Genomic DNA, 15,535 nt, shown 5'->3' on the forward strand with positions numbered 1-15,535 from the left:
GACTCCACTAGGGAGTTACCTTTTCTAAGTGGACGTAGACCTAGATAGAACGATATGCTTGTATTTTGTGCTTGCAAGGATCCCAGGTACGTCCCGCTAACGATAGTATTAAATGGTTTTGCAGGCGGGTGATATAAGGGGTGTAGTTTTTGCTAACCCTTGTTTTGCAGGATGATGTTGGGATTGAATGTGGTTTGAATGAATTTTAGAAGTGCTGTTTGGTCATTAATTATTATGCATGTCTTTAAAATTGCTTTAGCACTACACCATTAGCACACACCACCCGTGGCCCAACCCCGGCTACATTTAGGATTACCCTTAGGAGATATGTGTTTAGGCGGAACTATGGGCCGATTGCTCGTGGAATCGTATAAATACAATACCGATCACCAATATGGAATAAAATTTTATAACTTTAGGCCGATTTCCTATTGGAATGGAATCCCCTGTCCATTAAGGTGATGACCTTGAGCCTTTAGCATATCCTACCCTTTTAGGTGTCAAAACTTCATTGGTTGCACTCACTTGTCTTTGTAGTTGGTATACCTAAAACCAAACAAAAATATCATGGTAAGCAAGTATCGTTCCATTCCATTCTTTTACAATTATGCATGTTAGTTGGCACATTCTTAAAAAATGCCTAATTGAAATTCAATGCTTGGTCTAAATGCCCTTTTTCATTTTAGAATGCATGATTAGGGCGTCATATTCCAATTGACCATTCTTTCATTTTTAGATGAAATGTATAGGTCCATGGCGGATTTTTCATGTAAGTCAAATGCTTATTCGTTCATTTCAATGTATTCGAAGTTGTAAACCATAGTTTAAGACTTTATGGTCTAAATGGAGTATGACAGAATGGGCATTTACATCACACATTGAATTTGTTCATGATCTCAACTATATGCTCTTTTAAGCTTTAAACGGACTCAAAATGACATTTGTATTACTTTCGAGTCATGCAAGTGTATTTAACCTCCGTCTTACCTTAAAAGGACATATAAGTGAAATGGGGGCATTAAAATCAATTGGTAATCCATGGTGAATAATAATCACTTTCTTTTACATGCTTTAGATCGAAATGGGAAAACTAGACATACAAGTCATTCTTAATCCAAGGAAAGAGCTTTTGGCATGGTGGATAAACATGACAAAGGACAACAAAGCATATGTAAGGGAAAGGCTCGGGTATTTGTTCAAGCTCATTAACCTGGAGTACCAAGTGAGTCTAATCCAAGCATTATCCCATATTTGGGAAGTTACCACTGCCATATTTCAATTGGGCGAGCACGAGATGGTGCCTACACTAGAAGAATACAAGGCAACCATTGGGATTGATTTCGAGTCAAGAACCATTGAGCCCCCAGTTGGATTGAAACCCACAAGTGTTATAGCCGAGTTTTTAAACTTGAAGACCCCTCAAGTGGAAAAGTTGATCAAATCAAATACCGGGAGATTTCCTCTATCTTACCTGGTGGACAATTATTCCAAATTGCCGAAAGAAAGGGGAAACACTTCCGCGAGGGTTTTTATTCTGGCCTTCTACGGATTCATTTTATTTCCCACATCAAGGACGGGATTAAATCCTCTCGTTGCGGTAATTGTTAGGCAAGCTTGCCTAAAATGGGACTTCTCCAATATGCTCTTGGCAAAGACCATCATTTCATTAAACAAATACCAAAATCAACAAAAGGGTGTACTGCAAGCTTCAACTGGGTTACTTTCTGTATGGTTTATTTCCAATACTCGACCTTGGGAACGTTATATGCGCATTCGAGATTAGTCAATGGCTATTCAAAGGATAGGCATTCTGAGGCCAAGAAAAGGGATTTCATCATATCTGACTTCGGGTCTACAAGTTAAGAACCTCGAGGATAAGATAAGATAATATTGCACACACTTCTTTAAGTGATGGCTTCTATCATGAAATCATATTTTCACTCTCAACATCCTACTCTGAAGAGTCTTTGGGGAGAGGTTGTAATGTTGGTATTGAGTAGGCTCAAAAGGCTCAATTGTTTTTTAATTCAGGGTTTTTGTGAAACTGGTGATCTTCTTGGCATCACCACCCCTTTGCTTTGTCCACTAGGGATCTTTTTTGAACACAAGAGTCCCCTAAACTTTCATCGATATCTTTTCAATCACTTATTTGTTGTGACTTTCGATTTTTCACAACTTTTGCTTTGCTTTTGACTTGACTTTTGTCATTCTTTCTTTTGAATGTTTTTCTTTCTTTTCTTTTGCTCATTTTTCTGGGCATTGGCCTTGTTTTAACCAGGCACACTGCTTTTTCATGCCCTAAACTCCTTTGTCCTTGATCTTTTTGCATTCTAAGGACTCTGTGTTCTGCCTTTTTGTTTTCTATTTATTAAAATGGATCATATGCTCATGCTCTAGTGCGAAGAGATGATCACCAATTTGGGGTTCTGAAATGAATATTCAGGCTCAATTGGGCTTTGCCAAAGGTAATGTGTTTGGGTATAAGAAATGAAGTGCTCTTCTTCTTCTTGGGATGTTTTGAACTCTGATATGACTTCATGTGAAGTTATCTTAGAAAGATTGATGCAATAGTATGCAATAAAATCTTTCTTGGTCCTACTCTCCATAGTTGTCAATCCACAAACCTCCTGATTTGCCCCAATGTGAGGTTGTTCTTCACAGGGTTATTTTGGGAAAACTTCTCCACTGTTTTGGCTCAAATTTGGTTTGCAAGGAATAAGCATGTGTTTGAGATAGTGAAATGATTGTCTTTCATCATTTCAATCCATGTAATCATTGCGAATATCCCCTATCTCCTTCAGATGAGTTTTTCTCACTCACTTCAACACTTTGAATTTGAGTGTATAGGGGACGTGTTTGGATATGGCTTATCTTTCATCATTTGAAGGTCTTTCTATTTTGATTTGATACAAACTTTTCCTATGAAATTTTTCAAAGCCTTTTGTCAAATTATCCCTTTTAGGGAATTTTGATGCTTATTGCATTTTCAAAGAAAGCGTGTTTCAAAATCTTTGATTGAAACATTTTTGAAGTATTTTCCTTTGCAAAACAACTTGTTTTGTTTTTGCTCAGCCTTAGTGTCATTCCGCTTGGGGAAGAAAAAGGTTTGCTTTTTCTCTTAGATAGGTGACTTCACATGCCCTCACAATTTAGGGATACCTGTCTGATCAATTTATCAAGATCCCTCTTGTTTGCATGCCTTTGCTTTGGTTACACTGTGGATTCTTCTGTTGTTGCTCCCTTTCTTTGTCTCTCTAGGCATGATAAAAAGAAAAGCACATTAGAGGACATCAATAGAAAATAGAATTGGGAAATGATACTTCCCTTTACTATTTGATAACTCCATTGAGAATTCTGAAATTGTCAACTAGTTCAGATTCAAACTTGCTCTCTTCTGCAAAACAGATAAACATGTTCATGAAATGTATGGCATACATAATATGCATGATATGCACATGTTCTAAAGTGACCCGAATCTTTTCTTGAATGTTTGTCTTCATTTCATGGGTAGAAAATCTTGACAGCATCTGCATTTACAGGATAGGCTAGTTCTGTTCTTGTCATATCTACAAGAATCAGTGCTCCTCCAGGAAGAATTTTCTTGATAATGTATGGACCCACATAATTCGAGGTGAATTTTCCACGTGAATCTGAGTTATTGGGAATGACTTTCTTTACTACTAGATAATCTACTTCAAAACGTCTTGATTTCACCTTTCTGTTGAAAGATTTAGCAACTCTTTTCTGGTAAGCTTGTCCATGACATATAGCCTTTAATCTTCTCTCATCAATCATGTTGAGCTGTTCACATCTTTGTTGGCTCCATTCAACTTCTGATAGTTTCAATTGGGATAATATCCTTAATAAAGGAATTTCTACCTCGACAGGTAATACTGCTTCCATCCCATATACTAAGGAAAATGGAGTTGCCTCAGTTGACGTTTGAATTGAAGTTCGATATGCCATCAGAGCATATGGCAATCTTTCGTGCCAGTTACGATAGTTCTCAACTGTTTTGGATAATAATTTCATGATATTCTTGTTTGCTGATTCCACTACTCCATTCATTTGTGGGCGGTATAGAGATGAATTCAAGTGTCGAATGTGGAAGTGTTCAAGCAGATCATTTACGATTTTGTTATTCAAATTTGAACCATTGTCGGTAATGACTGCTTCTGGAACTCCATACCTGGCGATGATGTCTCACTTAATGAATTTTGCCACATTCTTGGCGATGACATTTGTATATGAATTCGCTTCAATCCACTTGGTGAAGTAGTTAATTGCCACCAAGATAAAGCAATGTCCATTCGAGGCCTTGGGGTTAATTGGACCAATCATGTCAATTCCCCATATTGAAAATGGCCATGGTTCTGACATTTGATGCAGCTCATTCGGCGGTGCATTGATTATGTCTCCATAAACTTGACATTGGCGACAATACCTCATATGTTGAATGCAATTTGTTTCCATTGTCATCTAATAATATCCAAATCTCATGATTTTGCGAGCTAGAAGATGGCCATTCATGTGCGGACCACATTCACCTTCATGGATTTCTCTCATGATTTGTTCGGCTTCTTTGCTATCAACGCATCTTAACATGATCGAATCGAATGATTTCTTATAAAGAACCTGTCCGCTGAGGAAGAACTTGTTGGCTATCTTTCTGATAAATTTTCTGTCGCCTGACTGGCTTTTTTCAGGAAATTCTCCTGCTTGTAAGTACTTCTTGATATCATGAAACCATGGTTCATTGTCAAATTCTGCTTGAACTACCATGCAGTGTGCTGGTTATTCGAGGATATCAATCCTTAATGACTTTATATCTACTCCATTTTCAGCTTGGAGTAAGGATGATAAGGTTGCAAGAGCATCTGCAAAATGATTCTGAGCTCTTGGAAGATAGTCAAATGTTATTTCTTCGAATTCCTCCATCATTCCTTCTAAGTATTTGTGATAGGAAATTAGCTTTGCATCATGAGTTTGCCATTCTCCAGTTGTTTGCAATATAATGAGTATATAATCTCCATACACTTGAAGTCTCCTTATCTTCATCGAGAGGGCCAATTGCAGGCCAAGGATACATGCTTCATATTCAGCGATGTTGTTGGTGCATGGGAATACCAGTTTTGCAGATACTGGATAATGTTGGCCTTCTGGGGAGATTAGCACTGCACCAGTTCCTAATCCAGATAAGTTAGTTGCACCATCAAAATACATGGTCCATTTATCGTCGGCCAATGTTAATATGTAATCATCAAGTCGTTCTTCAGAACTGGTGATATTTTGCGAATTTTCTGCCAGCATGTTTGCTATCGCTCGTCCTTTAACTGATTTCTGTGGTGAACTTCTGATATCAAATTCTGATAACAGGACTTGCCATTTTGCTAATTTCCCGACCAAAGAGGATTTCTCAAGAAGATACTTGATCGGGTCATTCTCGATCACTAGCAAAATTTGGTGATGAAGGGTGTACTGTCTTAATCTGTGTAATACCCAAATCAATGCAACGCTTGTCCTCTCAATTGCTGGGTAATTCACTTCTGATATTGTGAATTTCTTGCTCAAGTAATAAATGACTTGTTCGTTACTATCATTTGGTCTTCTTTGTACAAACACCGCTCCTAGCGACTCATGGTGAATCGTCCAATATAAGATTAGCGGGACTCCAGGAATTGGTGGTACCAACACTGGTCGGCATACCAGATATTCTTTGATCTTGTCAAAGGCTTGTTGACATTCTGCATCCCATTTTACTTTGGCATTTTTCTTCAACAGTTTGAAGAATGGTTTAGCAGTCTCAGAAAGTTGATAGACGAAATGGGCAATGTAGTTTAATCGCCCCAACAAGCTTCTCACTTCTTTTATCGTAGAAGGGGTCTTTAAGTCATATATCGCCTTGATCTTGAAAGGATCAATTTCGATTCCCCTGTTACTGACCACAAATCCTAGCAGTTTGCCAGATTTGCCCCAAATACACACTTGTTGGGGTTCAGCCGCAACTTGTACTTTCTAAGTCTTTCGAACAATTTGTGAAGCACCTCAACATGATCTTCTCCTTGTTTGGATTTTGTAATCATGTCCATATATACTTCGATTTCTTTGTGCATCAAGTCATGGAACAGAGTTACCATTACCCTTTGATATGTGGCACCAGCATTTTTCAAACCGAAAGGCATCACCTTATAATAAAATGTGCCCCATGGTATTATGAAGGATGTTTTTGTCTTATCCTCTTTCTTCATGAGGATTTGATTATATCCTGAGAAACTATCCATGAATGAAAATGTTTCGAACCCAGCAGTGCTATCCACTAATACATCAATATGTGGAAGCGGGAAATCATCCTTAGGGCTTGCTTTATTTAGGTCGCGATAATCAACGCATACCCATACTCAACCATCTTTCTTCATTACGGGTACCATGTTGGCAACCCATTCTGGATATGGCACTACTTCGATGAAACCGATTTTGAGTAATTTCATCACCTCCTCTTCTATTTTCTTTGCTAATTCCGGCTTTGTTCGCCTCAATTTTTGCTTCTTTGGTGGAATACTTGGATCAATTCGCAAAGCATGTTCAACTATGATTGGATCAAGGCCTGGCATGTCAGCATAAGACCATGTGAATATATCTTGATATTCCTTGAGCAAATCTGTTATTCTTTCTTCTTCTGCTAAAGGAAGACTTTCTCCAATCTTAACCTCTTTGGGGTTCTCTTTATCACCCACATTAATAGTAATTGTTTTTTCTAATGTGAGTGGCTTTGATTCTTCATGACGGATCCATTCTCTTCTGATCCATTCCTCATCTTCATTATCCACTTCGATATCACAAGTGATCTTCTCGGAGAGATTTGGGTCACCTATGAACCTATTATGGATGTGTGAATGCTCATGCCTGACATGTAACAAACATGATTAGTAATTGCATATGAAATGAATTGATGCATGAGGTTTAATGAAAAACCATTTTGAAAAATTATTTTGAAATCTGTTTTGAAGAGATCAAGAGAATAGAGTTAATCCTTATATCCTTGGACATCCTTGCTCTTAAAACCGTTTACACAATTAGGAGTCATATGGAAACCCAAAGCCTCAAGCCTCACGTGTGATAGCAATATTCATCATTGGTTTGGTTTTGTTTTCATATGTCCTTAACAAAACATTGAACACTTTTATTGAATTACAAAATGTGATTACAACTGTATTAACAAGAATGAGAATTGCAACTAAACCGAAATTGCAAACACATCAATATGAAACAGACAAATTGTAAAGGCAACAACAAGGAAAGGGTTCAAAAGAATCTTCCTACTCCAATGTGTAGGTGTCTTTGTCTTCAGTTATAATGACGCTGATAACGTCCTCTTCAAATAAATCTAGCAGGATAGACTCTACTTTTGTATGTAAATTTTCTTGTGAAAGCAGTTTGGGAGGCTTAGGAAAGTTTTCTCTGATATGAATATGATGATAGGGTAACTCTCTATCCTTACCCTTCCACGTTGATGGGTTAATGGTTCGATTACCTCGGCTTCCACGGCCTTCATGATTCTTTTGACCTTGGCCTCGGTCTCCATGGTGATTACTAGTGACTTCATACCCCACCCCATACTTTTTCTTTGTGTCAAATGGGATAATGGGTTCTTTAATTCCTTGCGCTTTTGTCCCAAGTCCATCATCAAGGTTGAATCCATATTGGCATAATACTTTTCCAGACATAATAGATGATGTCGAAAATTCTGGAGACTTCATGACACTACCAGCGGGTATTTGTATCATAGAAATCATCTCAAAGGAATGATAGCTGGGCTCTTCTTTTATCTCAGGCTCAACATAAGGTATGGCACTTTCCTTGTAAGTGGTGAAGTTCGTCTCCCCATGCACGGTAATAATTTTACCATTAATAACAAATCTAACTTTTTGATGAAGACTAGAAGGAATGGCGCCAGCCATATGAATCTAAGGCCTCATCAATAGTAGGTTGAAAGTCCTTGGAATGTCTACCACTTGAAAATCGATCAGGAAAGGCACAGGGCCTATATTTACTTCCAGCTCGATGTCACCGATAACATCTTTCTTCATCCCATCGAACGAACGTACAGTCACCTTTGAAGGCTTGACGAACTCTTCATTAATTCCTAGACGATGCAGCGTGTTTAATAGACACAAATTAAGTGCGGAGCCATTATCAATCAGCACGCGGGATACTTCCTTGGCCCCGGTATTTGACAGCAATAAATAAGGCCTTGTTATGTGAACAGCCATCCATTCGAAAATCTTCGTCAGAAAAAGCTATTTGATCTTTCAAAAGAATAGCCTCAACGAAATCTTCTAATTGCACCTTGTTGATCGTTTCAGGAACATGTACTTCATTAAGAAGCTTCATAAGCACCATTTTGTGGCTTTCTGAGGTTTTGAAAAGATCCAGTAATGAAATTTGTGCTGGCATCTTCCTCAATTGCTCAATTACCTCATATTCGCTTATCCTCATGACTGACAACAACTGCTTGACATCTTCTTCAGTCACTCCTTTCTTTTCGTGCTCACCTTCTTTTGGGACATAACATCTTCTCGATCTGGTTATTGCATCAACTTCTTTAGGCATGTAGTCCCATGGTACGCATCTGGTATCAAATTTCTCCTTTGGAGGCAAAGTGATGATCACAAGCTGAACCTCTTTCTCTTCGATGTTTAGTTGACCAATTGGGAGCTCAATGGTAATTGGTTCAACATGATCCTTCTCTTCCTCAAGCCTATCCACTTCATCAAGATCAATCAATAGTGGTGTAATCATGGACACCATGCTTTTGTCAGCTTCAATAGTATCCATTCCACCCCAACCGTCAGGCACGATATTTTCATCTTTGGATGCCCATGAAGGCGATGTGTATTTGACACGATAGTTATACCGGCCACTGTCTTGTCCTAGATAATCCACAATTTCGCCTTGTTTTCGTGCTTTGCGAACAAATCGTCTGTCTCCTTGGCGAGCCTTTTTCTTCATTTTCTCGTCTTGATCTTCTTTCTCTTCAAGACTTAATTCGTTGATCGGGATTTCATCTATGCCTCCCCATCCATCAGGCACAATAGTTTCATTTTTAAAAGCCCAGGGTGGAGGTGTGTACTTAACACGGAAGTTGTATTTTCCACTGTCTTGACCAAGGAGGTCTACAGTGTCACCTTGCTCAAGTGATGTTTGGGTAAATCACCTTTCATCCCGCCGAATCCTTTCTTTTTGCTCTTCAAATTGATCCACTTCATCACCGGATGGAGTCTCATTTTGTCTGCTGAGCTCATCGTCCATGCCTCTCTAACCATTGGGCACAATCACTTCACTTTTAAAAGCCTACGGTGGTGGAGTATACTTTACTTGGAAGTTATATTTGCCAGAATCTTCTCCCAAGTAGTCTATAATTTCCCCTTTTAAGAATGCTTCACGACGAAAGCGAGCATCTCCTTGTCGAGCAGTCTTTAATTTGGCCTCATATTTGTCTTCATCATCAGGCCTTATTATTTCTCCTTATGTAAGGACCATATTTACCACATTGTGCTCAAGAAGAGGGTTCTAATGCACATTTGACTCTGGCTCTTGAAAACTTAATATCTTCTTGTCGATGAGCTGCTGAACCTTGTATTTCAGGGTTGGACAATTGTCTACGTCGTGTCCTTTTTCTCTCATGTGATATGTGCAAGTCTTTGACTCATCGTACCGGGGGAACCTTGCAGGATTATCTCTTGGCACTTCTTTGGCCACCAAATGCCTTTCCAACAATATCGGTAGTAATTTCGACAGGGGTCGTGGCAACGGAGTGAATTGCCTTATGGGTCTTTTCTTCAGCTCAAACTGTTTTGGATTTCTTCAAGGGACGTTAGACTGTTTTGGGAATGAAGCCTGATTAACATTGGGGCTAGATACCATAGCCACGTCACGTATAGGTTCTTTATCCTTTCTTCCAGGATACGGTCTCCGTGCTATCACTTCTTGAGATTTCTTTTCCTTCAATGTCCATTCGATTCTTTCACCGACCTTCACCAACATGGTGAATGTTTGGCAGCTCGATATATGTAGCTTGTCGTAATACTCAGTTGGTAACAACTTTAAAAAGAGTTCAAAAAGCTCATCCTCACTTATAGACAGTTTAACTTGTGAGGCTACAACTTTCCACCTTTGAGCGTAGACTCTGAATCCTTCGCTTCTTCGTTTCTCGGTTCTGACTAAGTCCTCCCGGGTTGGAAGTACTTCGATATTGAATTTGTATTGGCGAAGGAATTTTCCTGCCAAATGGTCCCATTCGGTAAAATCTTCTATGTCGAGAGCGGTATACCATGCCAAGGTTGCTCCCTTCAAACTATCTTGAAATGTGCTGATACGAAGTGGCATATTGTCTGAATATCTTGCCATCTTGTGGAGATAATATTTCAAATGGCTTTTAGGACAGCCAGTTCCATCATATTTATTCACGAACTCCGGTTCTTTGTAGTTTTCTGGAACCACCACCTTTTCGTAAGGCGAGAATTTATCGAACCTTTGAAGCTCATATCCTTGGCTTGCAAGGCATTCTTCAATTTTGGCCAATCGTTTGGCCTCATCTTCATCCTTAGATGTCTTTTTAACCCGAATGTCTTCTTCCAGATCCACTATTTCAGGTGCAGCTTTTGGAGGATTCTCCTGAACTGGTTCTTTACTTCTCGTTGGCTCTTCAATAGGTACTTTAGTGGTATTTGCAGCTCCTGGATTTGAAACTGTAGGATAAGATCCCTTCGCAGCTATAATGAAGGCCTTCATTTCTGCCATCATGGCAGCCATTTGCGTCATCTGGTTCTCCACTTCAGCTAGTTGAGTGCGAGTTTCTTGCTCGGCTATTTTAATTTGTAAACGGGTTCGGGGTCTTTTGTCTTTCGTTGCTAGAAAACCTGTCTTCATGAAAACCATCAGGATATTAGAATTGGTGAAATGAATATGAAAACCCACATTCTTTTAATTGTATAGTTTCTTGTGATTAACAAGTATAAGAACTTTTATACAAGCCTTAACCTTGCATAAAACTTCTCATCAATGTTTTTCTCAAGCGATCATACAATTCAAAGAATCGTAATCCATGGTGATCCTTCTTTTTAATCATGTTTTGAATTTATCCAAACAGATTTTGAAAATGAGCATTTTATATAAAATCTGAGATTGTTTCACACAATGATCTTAAACTCGAATGGGAATTCTAATCATCCAAGTCTAGGCTTCTTGCTAACTAAGGTAGCTTCCGCCCCGTGGTAATCCTTCCATTCCTTGATTTGAGATTCCCATTCTTCGACATCGATCATGACTTCTTCGGGGATGTAAGGCTCAACTCCAGGCACGTGTAGGATAATGTATTATGGGACAAACTCCTCCTTGGGATCCGTTATAATGCTCAATGGAACGTATGGCTCCACATCAATTGGTCGTTTACTTTCCATTCACTTGATGTATTCCTTGGATGTCATATAAATCTTCATGTCTCCTTCCAAGTTCGTTGGCCATTCCACTACTTGTGAAGGTGAATTATCCAAAGAAAGGATAATTTTGTGAACCTTGGCTTGAAGGTCTTTCTTCTCTTCTTCGGGTATAATTCCACTTGGGATGTCAAAGGCAAACTCCTCAGGGTTCTATGCCGGTGGGACTTGTTGAAGCATCCCAAATTGTCTGACAACTCTCAAGGGACAATAGGCGGCTCCCTCATTCAGCCCGAGTAATGGTATCGCGATCCCTTCTTGGCTTGTAATCCTTGCCTTGCTAATCTTTGGCTATCTGATCTGCCATTGAATTTGATTAGGAGTTAATGCTCTAATGAAATTGGCCCAATCTAAGAAAGATTGTTTGGGCAATTTATGTTGAATACGAAGGTATCATTCTATGGGATTTATCATTGGGCAAATCTCATGAATACTCATGGAATGACACCATGGTTGAATATGTGAGATGAACCATAGAGATAGGAGACCCGTAGAAGCTTGAAAGATTCCCTTCCCATGATTTTGGTATGTGTTTAAGGAGATGACGATTTGGGCAAGAAGCATATTAGAAAAATCCAATTTAAGACATGCTTGTCTTGCTATCACAGCCACTAAAGGGTCTAATCCCGTTCTAGACACGAGGAATAGAATAAACCCAAAGAAAGCTAGAATGAAAACCTGAGCCAAAGTGTTTCCCATTTCCCTAGGAAGTTTGGAAAAATTGGCTATTAGAAAGGATAATGGAAATCTACCCGTGTTTGATTTGATTAACTTTTCGATTTTGGAAGTTTTGAGGTTAAGGAATTCTGCAAGAATACTTATGGGATTAAGTCCAATGGGTGGCTCTATGACCCTAGGCTTGGAATCAATTCTAATGGCAGTTTGATATTCTTCCAAAGTCGGTGTCAATTCATACTCTCCAAATTGGAAAGTGGCGGTGGAAACTTCCCAAAAATGCGCCAATGCTTGGATCAAACTAACTTGATGTTCCACATGAATCAAGTCTAGAAGGTATCCCAACCTATCTTGGACATAAACTTGTTTATCTTTTGTCATGTCCTTCCACCAAGCCATGAGCTCTTTTCGTGGAATGGGAACCACTTGGATGTCTAGTTTTCCCATCGAGCCTAATCATGCAAAAAAGTTCATTATTAATCACCATGGATTACACATCAATTTTAAATGCCCCCATTTTAATTATGTCCCTTTATGAAAAAATGGAGGTAAAGTACATTTGCTTACTTATGACATAATACAAATGCCACTTCTAATCCATTTATGCCTTAAAAGAGCATATACTTGAAAATGTGAATGAAACCAATGTTTAATACAAATGCCTTTCGTCAGGTTCCATTTTGACCATAAAGTCCTATCCTATGGTTTACAACTTCGAATACATCGAAAATAGACTTTCGGCAAATGGGATCGTACGTGTCACATCTTAAGCATTCAATCTACTTGAATTACATTGAAAATCACCATGGACCTATACATTCCATCTAGAAATGAAAAATATGACCAAATGGAGCATGTCACCCTATTCATTCATTCTAGTATAAAAAGGTATTTTGATCAAACATTGATTGTCATTTGGGCATTTTTTAACAAAATTGTGTCAACTAACTTTGCATAATGAAAAAGATGAGAGAAGTGGAACGACACTTACTTACCGGCACATTTTTGCTTGGTTTTAGGTATACCAACCACAAAGACAAGCATATGCAACAAGTGAGGTTTTGACACCTAAAAGGGTGGGATATACTAAAGGCTCAAGGTCACCACCGTAATAGATAAGGGATTTCATTCCAATAGGTAATCGGCCTAAAGTAATGGAATATTATTCCATCTTGGTAATCGGTATTGTATTTAAACGATCCTGTGAGTAATCGACTCACAGTTTCGCCTAAACACATACCTCCTAAGGGTGATCCTAAATGTAGCCGGGGTTGGGCCACGGGTAGTGTGTGCGAAAAGTGTAGTGCTGAAATAATTTAAAGGCAAGCACAACAATATATAACCAAACGGCACTTCTAAAATTTGGTGGAATCACATTCAATCCCGACACCATCCTACAAAACAAAGGTAAGCACAGACTACACCCCTTATATCTCCCACCTGCATCACCATTTAACACGTCATTATTGGAACATACCTAGGATCCTTGCGAGCACAAACACATGCATATCGTTCTATTTTAGGCTTAAGTCCACTTAGAAACCCAAGGCTCCTTAGTGGAGTCGCCAAGCCTGTCACGCCACGCTCTCGCGTGCTAGAATGGAGGTATTTTTCTACACGGGTCTCTCCCAAATCATACCTCACATGACAGCGGGGTTTATTTGATCTAAATTTGAACTTGGAGTCGCCACTAGTCATTTACGGTAGATTGACTAGAAACCTAATCGAAGTACGGGAGAAATACCACGATCCTACGAACCAGAGATTCTGGATAAGGGACTTGGTTACGTTAACGATCCCAAATTGAGACCATTAACGCCCTTTCGGTACCTAAGAACGATATGGCATGTCTAACGTGTCACACGAATTCCTAAGGTCAATTCACTAATCTAGTCATTAACAAACAATTAAGCACCCAAGAATTAAAATGCGCAATCAATGGCAAATCAATCATAGCAATCCTAATTTGGCCACTAAAAATGAAAATCAAGCAAAACACCCAAACCCTAATGAAGCTCTAATAGCTTGTTCATTTCATGATTTACACATTTTTAAGGTTTTAGAGTTTTTTAGGGATTATAACCCTTAAATTTGGAATTTTCCAAAAATACCACTTGGGCACTTCCGAAAATTCAAATTTCACTTTTTATGGCTGGCCATAATGATTTTGAATCATTCTGTGAATTTTCAAAATTTTTTATTTTTGATTTTTTTTCCAAAAAAAATTTTAAACCAAGAATTGATTTTTTTTATGATTTTCTAAAATTTTTTATGAATTTTCCAATTTTTTCAATTTTCTTTATTTTTTTGAATTTTTATATTTTTATATTTTTTATTTTATGAATTTTTTTCGAATTTTTCTTAATTTTTTAATTTTTTATGAATTTTCTGAAATTTTTGAATTTTTATGAATTTTTCAAATTTTCCTAAAATTTTTGAAATTTCCGAAAATTCTAATTTTCTAAAAAAATTCCTACTTTTTTTATGATCTTTCTAATTTTCCTTTTTTTAGAATTTTTTCTGATTTTTCTAATTTTTTTAAAATTTTCTGATTTTTTATTATTTTGAAGAAATTTTCGGATTTAATTTTTTTTTTTTTGAATTTTCCCGCCGTGGAAAACGAACCAGACCGGCCCAGTTCAAACCCGGTACGGCCAAGCCAAACCGGGCGTTGCCGGCGCCAGTCGCCGGTCACTTCCTCCGGCGAGACCAGGGTCGAAAACGGCGCCGTTTTGCTTGATTTTCATTGAGGCATTTTCAAAAACACCTGATATGCACAATTTCCAGTTTAGAGTTTTCGAGGCCGTGACTTTGGATCGGAATCCGGCGACTCTCTCGCCGTTCCAATTGAACCATCATTAAGTCCACATATTCTAGTACCGAACTAGACTAATCAAATGGCCGCCGAACGTTCGCCGACCGGCGAAAAATCGATCCAAAAATCCTAACTTCTAAACTAATCAAATCTATTTCTCAAGCATTCAAATCATCTTACCAATCGCTCTAACCGTCTAAATCGGTTCCAATCAGCATCAATTCATCAAACAAAGTGAAAGGAAGCCTACATGGATGACCTATGGTCACGGTGACGCTCCGGCGAGGCTTCGGGTTTTCCGGCGAGGGGTTTTAATGCACAGCCAATTCGGTTTGTGCATTTTTAACCATTCAAAATGCCAACAAATGATGAAGATGAAGTCATAATATGTTTTGAGCATCAATCATCACAAAATCACGAAGAAACACACAAGTTTGAGCTAAAACACAATCTGGAAATTTTGGAAAACCGTGATCACGAAGGAATTTTACCTGCTTCGTTCGATGTCCAAATGAAATTATCGAAGTGATCTGCACCCCGAGGGTTGTTC

The sequence above is a fragment of the Syzygium oleosum genome, unplaced genomic scaffold, assembly GCF_021117445.2.
Source record: "Syzygium oleosum isolate NSW1041296 unplaced genomic scaffold, Sole_v2.1 Sole_v2.02, whole genome shotgun sequence".
Taxonomy (NCBI): Eukaryota; Viridiplantae; Streptophyta; class Magnoliopsida; order Myrtales; family Myrtaceae; genus Syzygium; species Syzygium oleosum.